A 10,111-nucleotide genomic window follows, 5' to 3' on the forward strand; every position below is an offset into this window, starting at 1 on the left:
GGTTAGGTTAAATATATTGTGAATAAACTTGTTAAAACAACTTATATGAGGGGATCTTAACAAGAGCCTTATGACTGAAGTTGGTTGGTAGAAAAAAAAGTGGCGTTCAAATTTCAATTCGTTCCTTGTTTATAGTTTATTCAAATAAAATATTTATAAATAGGAAACAAAAAAAAATATATATGAAGACAACTAGTCCTCAATTATTATTATATAGACCTTTCCAATACAAAATATATCAATGGCATCTTAACTACTGCTAACAGTTGCCACCAGTCATACAGCATTCCATAATTCATTGAACGTAGACATGACATAGCAATGACCGAGGCGTCTACAGTATATTTACGAAATATAATTATGCCGACCATGACAAATTAACGAATATTATCTTAATCTTTATTGCCCTTAAAATTTGTCAAATATGTAAAACGTCATATCGTAATATAATTAATATTAATTTATTATGTAGATATATAATTTGAATTAAAAATTATAAAATAGGAATAGGAATAAAATAGAAAAACGAGCGAACCTCTTAATTAATAAATAATTATTAAACGTTTTGGATCGACTACAAAATAAATCATGTGATAAATTCATAAATTAAATTATATATAATTATATCTATTAATTGGCTTTAATTAGTCATTTACCTATACAACATTTAGAATATGAATTCTTTTTTTGGTTTTATTTTATCTTTTTTTCTGCTTTTCTTATAAGTATTACATAAAATTAATATTATATAAAATTGAGTATATAAGTAAATTTGAACGGGGAATGCAGGAAGTTGTTACCTAATTAATTTTTATACAATTTTTTAAAAGAATAGAATTTTATTGGAATCAGCCTGTAATATCCCACTACTGGGCATAGGCCTCTCTCCCCATGTAAGAGAAGGATCAGAGCCTAATCTAACACGCTGTTCTACTGCGAGTTTGCAGATATTATATTTCCTACTATCAGTAACGATCGCTATCAGATCTAAGTGATAACTACCGGGGCCGATAGCTTAACGTGATCTCCAAGGCACGGTGGGGAGACAACCAGACCGCAAATAAAAATTTGTATAAAAGCAAATATCCATTCCGAGTGGGAATCGAACCCGTGACCGCCGGTGTTAACTTAAGAACAGAAAGTGTTATAAATAATATTAAAAAATCCGTTAAAGAATTTCTTGTAAAAAGTTTATATTTTACTGTTTAGTTATGATTAGATACTTTTATTTGCAATAAAAAAAAAAACAAGAGACTACTGATAAAAAAATATAATAAACCATTTGATATTTATACTTTAAAGGTTTGACATTAAATTTACGACCATATAAAATACATGCATAACCGGACATTTATTTACATAGCATTATTGTTTTCTTAGGATAAAATAAATAAGCGAGTAGGTAGATATAATTAAAAAAAAAAAAAAAAAGAATTGTGTGGTTTTATGAAATCACGATGGAAGTGAAACTTTAGTGAATCAAAACATTTACAGATTAAAAAAACACACAAATACCGCGAAACACTTGCGACATGCGACACGCGATATATGAGGAAAAAATTTTTGGGCGATAGAATAAAGGTTTCATTTTAAAATTCTTGTCACTAGTCGAAAACAATATCTTTGTGTTATTTGCACTTAAAAAATTTGTAATTTACAATCTATACTTACAGCGACGGTATCTCTTAGTAGAGCCTAAATGATTGAAAAAAAATATTATCGAAACATGCACTAATAAAAGACAGTTTAGAACAAGTTTCTTATAAGCGTGTTGAGTTTTCATATAAATGGCTATTTTTAGACGAAAAAAACGTAGAAGCAGATCGGAAACTACCGATAAATTAAACAAAAAAACACTTAAAAAACTACTATCACCGAAAAAAATTACGGGCTGTATTTAAAAAATGTATTTGCCTAATTAGGTGTAACTGTTCTTAATAGATTACTAAGTACAGATTATTTGTTCTGTTACTCGGTTACTGCTCACACGCTTATCAGTAATAATAATGGATACTTATCGCAAATGCTTTATAAGGACGGTCAAAGTGTTGACCTAGCAACAGTGTTTTATTGTTTAGTTATTTCATTTAAACAATTAAATAAATAGATCGAGATCAGGCTTTAAATCTTCTTATTATATTTTTCTTTACAATATTAGCGTTTAAATTATATGATATTATAATTACGAAAGGTCTCGACTTAATTTTTTTATTATAAAGAATCAAACTACCGGAAAGGACTTGGTGGCCTATTTTGATTATAATTGTTAACAAGACCTTAAAACCAATTTGGGTAGGGATTTAAATACAGTCTGTAATTATTTATTGAATACATTAAGATCTTTAAGAAAAATGTATGTAGTAGTTACATTGTATGAATACATACCATGAGATTCTCGTCGACAATCGTCTCAGTCTAACTAGACGTATATTTATCTAGTACAGCGCCAAAAACTCGTGCAACGAAGATGATTACCTAATTCACGGAACAAACTAAACAACACGGCTGATGTCTGAACAACTCATTGACACGAGTACACCACTGTTTGACAACACATTAAGAATGACGCAGGTATGATTTGATAAAAAAAGCGCGGCAAAATGATGGCTTGCTGGGCGGAGTGGGGCGGGACAGGGCGTAGCGCCCTTAGCACCGCCCCCTGACTCACCGGCGTCGGGTGCACCCGCGCTGAGAGCCGCCGGGCGGCGCAACAAAGAGAGCGCTGTCGACTTCGGGTGCTGAATACTATAAATTAATATCAAAATTTAATAAACTTATTTACATTTACTATATAACGAGTCTTGCTATGGTTGTCAAATTAATATTACAGTTTAATGGTTTATTTATATACTGAGAACTCTATCGTCTCACTAAAGATATCACAAGTAGCCTTGGCGTGATATGTAAGATATAATTAAATGTGTTCAGCAAAAAAAGGCCGAATATTTTTTCTATTATTACCTTATTGGCTTTTCGGCAGTCGATAGATGACTCACCAACTCGCTTACAATTCTCGTTTTAAACATCCGTGATCAAGAAATGATCTCGGTTTATGAAAACATTCGTTTTATTTGGATACATTGACTATTTTCTATGAGAAGTATTTTTTTACTGAATATATGTTGCAATGGATGTTACATAGATTAACTATTTTGAAATTTATGAGTTTATCTTTGACTTGATTAAAAGATTTTGCAATCAAAATAAAAAAAAAAATAACTTAAATTCAAATAGGCTTCAAAAGTACTTTCGAATCGACACACACATTACAAATTAAAAATTTAAGTGATTATTACGAGTATTTTTAAAAGTGAGGCTACCACCGATTCGGAATGTAGATTCTGTTTACACTGCGATGATTACTATTTACATCAAAAAAATAAATATTCTTGTGAATATATATATATATATATATATATATATATATATATATATATATATATATATATATATATATATGTGAATATATATATATATATATATAGCTTTATTCAAATAGGCTCCAAGAGCACTTTCGAATCGTCATTTTACAAATTAAAACTTTAAAAACAAATTATTAGTTTTGTAAAAGTGAAGCTACCACCGATTCGGAATGTAGATTCTGCAGAGAAGAATCGGCAAGAAACTCCGCAGTTACTCTTTTGAAAATAATATACCTATAAACTGTGTCAAAATTAGAAACATTGCAGGAAATACAGCGTCACTAAGTCCACACATCTTTATCAACTATGTAATACATATGTAACTACCCACAATACTGTAAATGCGATAAAATGTCTTATTTATTGTTACGTAATTCGTATTAATACACGTAATTATATACAAGTAAAATTGTCGTTACAAATAAGTATATAATTTAAAAAAATAATGATGTCAATTAGTGAATGGTTTTCCCAAACAGAAATAGAAATTGTGTCAAACTGATATCAAATCGTTTATCAATGTCATTAAACATTAGAATTCATTATCATATATATGTAGGTACATATCAAAAGATATCCAATGTTTTTAATAATAAATTAAAAATATTTAATGTATCATTAGAATACTAACTACAAAAAAAAAAAAAAAAAAAAAAAATGATAAAAATTATGTACAATTTTTGCACGATCAGTTAATTTATCAATCAACATATATAATAATAATTGTGTTTGCAGGCAAACGAGGAAAAACCGACTTCAATTACGACAAGTAATACAACGTAGGAAGACGAAATAAAATAATTTTTATCAAAAAAAAAACCGACTTCAAACAGGAAACTAAAAAGTGAAAAATAAATTTACTTAGTACAAAGTAATTCGTATTTTGATTTAGTTAATCAGAAATGATTAAATAAATATTTTATAATTTTGAAGTCGGTGCCAAGTAAAACAATAACTACTCTAGTAGATATCTACTCATAAGTTGTATTCAGTTTTCTTTCATAATTTGTTTCATTGACTATTAGGTTGAATACTGTTATTATTCTGTTATTGTTTTGACATATCTAATAATATTTTTTGTACTTGTTTGTTGTGTGTGTGTGTTGTTTGTATTTGTTTTTGTAGCCAGGTTGTTGTAGTATTTACTTGGCACCAACTTCAAAATTATAAAATATTTATTTAATCATTTCTGATTAACTAAATCAAAATACGAATTACTTTGTACTAAGTAAATTTATTTTTCACTTTTTAGTTTCCTGTTTGAAGTCGGTTTTTTTTTTGATAAAAATTATTTTATTTTACAATTTTTAGTGATGGGTAGACCTAACAAGGATGCTTTTTCTCTTATGTCGGTTGTTCGGAACCCAGATCATGACAAACATCTATATGGCCAATACAAAAGTCTGTCGTGCGCGGGGATTGAACCCACTAACGCCAGCCCAACAGCCGGTGCTGTGACCGCTGCGCTAACGTGTCGACATACTATGAGTAAAGTTCGCTATCAGGTGTACGTAATAACAACCGGGACTGACAGCCTAGCGTGTTCTCCGAGGCTAGGTTGGGAGAACCACAAGGATTAACAACTAGACCGAAAATAAATATTTGTATAAACATAAATATCCACTCCGAGCTGGAATAGAACCCGCGACCGTCGGTGTTTAGGAGCCGCCGACACGGCACATGCACCATTATATCAAAGCGGTCGTCAAACAGCAAAAGGTTACTGCTGTAAATTGTTGAGAAATTTCCTCGAGTGTTTATGGGCTCCATCATCAAACCTGGCCCTGCACACAGATGATCACACAGCAGGTAATTGCTATAAATCGTTGAAAAGTTCCCTCGACTATCTTTCGCCTCCATCATCAGACTTTAATGGCACTTGTAACTCATATAGGTGCAAAGTTCCCATCAATAGAAATGAATTAAGTTCAAACAGCAGGTAATTGCTATAAGTCGATGAAGAGTACCCTCGACTATCTTTCGTCTCCATCATCAGACTAAAATGGCACTTATAACTCATATATAGGCAGAGTTCTCATCAATAGAAACGAATTAAGTTCAAACAGCAGGTAATTGCTATAAATCGTTGAAGAGTTCCCTCGACTAACTTTTGTCTCCATCATCAGACTGTAATGGCACTTGTAACTCATATAGGTGCAAAGTTCTCATCAATAGAAACGAATTAAGTTCAAACAGCAGGTAATTGCTATAAGTCGTTGAAGAGTACCCTCGACTATCTTTCGTCTCCATCATCAGACTGAAATAGCACTTATAACTCATATATATGCAAAGTTCTCATCAATAGAAACGAATTAAGTTCAAAAAGCAGGTAATTACTATAAATGGTTAAAGAGTTCCCTCGACTAACTTTTGTCTCCATCATCAGACTGTAATGGCACTTATAACTCATACATGTGCAAAGCTCTCATCAATAGAAACGAATTAAGTTCAAACAGAAGTTAATTGCTATAAATTGTTGAAGAGTTCCCTCGACTATTTTTCTTCTCCATCATCAGACTGAAATAGCACTTATAACTCATATATATGCAAAGTTCTCATCAATAGAAACGAATTAAGTTCAAAAAGCAGGTAATTGCTATAAATCGTTAAAGAGTTTCCTCGACTAACTTTTGTCTCCATCATCAGACTGTAATGGCACTTATAACTCATACAGGTGCAAAGCTCTCATCAATAGAAACGAATTAAGTTCAAACAGAAGTTAATTGCTATAAATTGTTGAAGAGTTCCCTCGACTATTTTTCTTCTCCATCATCAGATCGACTCCAGACCTTTATTAAATAGTAATGCTTTATAGTACTTAATGAAAACATGATTAAATTTACTAGTCACCCTTACGATTTTTGAAAGTTTCCCTCGATTTCTCTGGGATCCCATCATCAGATCCTGGTTTCCTTATCATGGTACCAAACTATGAATATCTCCTTTCCAACAAAAAAAGAATTATCAAAATCGGTTCATAAACGAAGAAGTTATCTCCGAACATACATAAAAAAATATATATATATATATATATATATATATATACGGTCGAATTGAGTAACCTCCTCCTTTTTTTGAAGTCGGTTAAAAATAGTCAAGTAAATACGCATTATAAAAGATTACTTCAAAAGTTGTAATCAGATCTCGATGAAATTTAAATGTGACCACATGATAAACATCGGCTTTCGATTAAATTAAAAATCATCAAAATCGGTACACCAAGTAAAAAGTTTTGCGGATTTTCGAGAGTTTCCCTCGATTTCTCAGGGGATCCCATCATCAGGTCCTGGTTTCCTTATCATGGTACCAAACTAGGGATATCTCCTTTCCAACTAAAAAAATTTATTAAAATCGGTTCATAAACGACGGAGTTATCCCCGAACATACATTAAAAAAATGGGGTGTCATGGGACACCCGGTAGGAACAAAGTTCCTTCGGATAGTATAGAAGCACCACAATTTGAAAAAAAAAATGTTGAATTTTCGATATATTTTCTAGTTCTTGATTTTTTTTTTTAATTTTGTTGATTGGTTTTTAACTAAGTACATAAAAGTATTTAGGAAATTTAGTATTTTAGAAAATAACAAATACCGTAAAATAAAATAAATCAAACACAATAATAATAATAATTCAAACTATTAAGTGAAATAAAAAAACATATATCTTTATTTATTTTTGTCGAGAGTATAAAATTACATAAATAATTTAAAAAAAAGTTTACTATTAATATTTTAGTTTTACAAACGCCATATTATACAGTTATGTGGCTGATATTACGTCACTTCCGTTATATATTTTTCTTACGGTTTTAGTATCACATTTTTTTCAATTCGGTCGCCCAGCTAAATGTCAAGCCTGCCGTAAGGAACTTCGTTCCAAAAAAATATATGCGGTCGAATTGACTAACCTCCTCCTTTTTTTGAAGTCGGTTAAACAAGTAACTATGGATCGCTGTCTACACATGGAAAATATATGAGAACAAATATTATTGGGACCTTTATCAACGCAAATAGCACCCAAAACAATGATTGTTAGAATTTTTGTCTGTTTGTCAAAAAAAAACATCGTCAGGATTTTGATTCGAAAATCCCACCCAGAGTCACCTTCGGATGAGCTAGGGTGATGTAAGTTTATATGAAACTCTTATTATAATATTAAAAAAAAAATTGCCTGAGAGACATTTTAGCTAGCTCAATAAATGAAGCAAGAAAATGAAGGTGCTTTGGTGTCAAGCTTTTGAACTATTACAATTATATATATATAAATAAAATTTAGCTGTCTGTCTGTTTTCAAAGTACCTGTGTTTTTTTCAAGCGAATTTAGTTACCCGACTAGAAAAAAGGTCAGGCTTAACCAGATCATGTATCTGGACCGGATCAGGATAGAATGAGGCATACCTGATCCGGCAAGCTCTATCAGGACCAAGTCTGGCCCAGACACGGATATCCTGATTTAAAATATAATCAAGCATGGTAAGGTATACCCGACAAGAAAAAAGGTCAGGCTCAACCAGATCATGTATCTGGACCGGATCAGGATAGAATGAGGCATGCCAGATCCGGTAAGCTCTATCAGGACCAGGTCTGGTCCAGACAAGCCCGAGTAGAAATTTTTTCGTCTTCCTTAGAAGGACCGGACCAGGCATACCTGATCAGGACTAGATAAGGCATGTAACGCAGATGATTGGTCTGGACCTGATCAGGATGAGATGAGATTTCCTGATCGGGTCCAGATCAGGAAATCTCATCTCATCAGGATGAGCCGGTTCGGTCCGGTCCTTTTAAAAAACACGAATGTATATTCTTGAAAAAATTGTTTAACAAAAAAAATAAATAAAGAGAATTGATTTTGTAAATATGTTACTTAACATAATTATTATTATTATGATATTTATTTCCGTTTATTTTTTCCAATGTATTATTTATTTATGTTTTTACTTTAAATATTAATTATTTTTATTTATTTTTATGTTATTGATTAATTATTATTATTAATTAAATTTTATTTATTAACTTCTAATAATTAACTATTTCCTTACGACTGTTCCACTGTGTAGAAATGGACTCCCTGCTAGACTGTCCTGATAACTGTATACATACTAAGTGCGCTTAAAAACTTTAATAGTGCGATTCAGGCTCAGTTCGCGTAATTTCTTTCAGGCTATCCTGATCTGGACCGGATCGGGTCCTGATCCAGTATGCCTTACCATACTTGATTATATTTTACATCGGGCTATCCTGATCTGGACCGGACCGGGTCCTGATCCAGTATGCCTTACCATACTTGATTATATTTTACATCAGGCTATCCTGATCTGGACCGGACCGGGTCCTGACCTAGTACCCGAGTAGAAATTTTTTCGTCTTCCTTAGAAGGACCGGACCAGGCATGCCTATCAGGACTAGATAAGACATGTAACGCAGATGATTGGTCTGGACCTGATCAGGATGAGATGAGATTTCCTGATCGGGTCCAGATCAGGAAATCTCATCTCATCCTGATCAGCCGGTTCGGTCCGGTCCTTTTAAAAAACACGAATGTATATCCTTGAAAAAATTGTTTGACAAAAAAAAAGCGAATTGATATAAATATGTTACTTAACTTTATTATTATAATATTTATTTCCGTTTATTTTTTCTTATGTATTATTTATTTATGTTTTTACTTTAAATATTAATTATTTTTATTTATTTTTATGTTATTAATTAATTATTATTATTAATTAAATTTTATTTATTAATTTCTAATAATTAACTATTTCCTATTACTTACGACTGCTCCACTGTGTAGAAATGGACTCCCTGCTAGACTTTCCTGATAACTGTATATATACTAAGTGAGCTTAAAAACATTAATAGCAAGATTCAGGCTCAGTTCACGTAATTTCTTTCAGGCTATCCTGATCTAGACCGGACCGGGTCCTAATCCAGTATGCCTTACCATACTTGATTATATTTTACATCAGGTTATCTTGATCTGGATCGGTCCGGGTCCTGATCCAGTACCCGAGTAGAAATTTTTTCGTCTTCCTTAGAAGGACCGGACCAGGCATGCCTGATCAGGACTACATAAGGCATGTAACGCAGATGATTGGTCTGGACCTGATCAGGATAAGATGAGATTTCCTGATCGGGTCCAGATCAGGAAATCTCATCTCATCCTGATCAGCCGGTTCGGTCCGGTCCTTTTAAAAAACATGGATGTATATTCTTGAAAAAATTGTTTGACAAAAAAAAAAGCGAATTAATATTATAAATATGTCACTTAACATAATTATTATGATATTTATTTCCGTTTATTTTTTCTAAAGTATTATTTATTTATGTTTTTACTTTAATAATTAATTATTTTTATTTATTTTTATGTTATTAATTAATTATTAGTATTAATTAAATTTTATTATTTAACTTCTAATAATTAACTACTAATTAACTATAACTAATAACTATCCAGTATGCCTTACCATACTTGATTATATTTTACATCAGGCTATCCTAATTTACACGATACTAAAACACACACAAACGATTTTAAAATTTTTGTCTGTATGTCATATTATAATTTTTAAGTTTTTTTTGAGACTGTAGATAAGATTTGCTATCGTGAACTGGTCACGGTAGTGCATTCCACTACTTTTCTGCATTGACGAGAAAAGAATGAAAGTAGATATTAAAAGGGTGGAAAAAAA

The sequence above is a fragment of the Melitaea cinxia genome, chromosome 9 (assembly GCF_905220565.1).
Source record: "Melitaea cinxia chromosome 9, ilMelCinx1.1, whole genome shotgun sequence".
Classification (NCBI taxonomy): Eukaryota; Metazoa; Arthropoda; class Insecta; order Lepidoptera; family Nymphalidae; genus Melitaea; species Melitaea cinxia.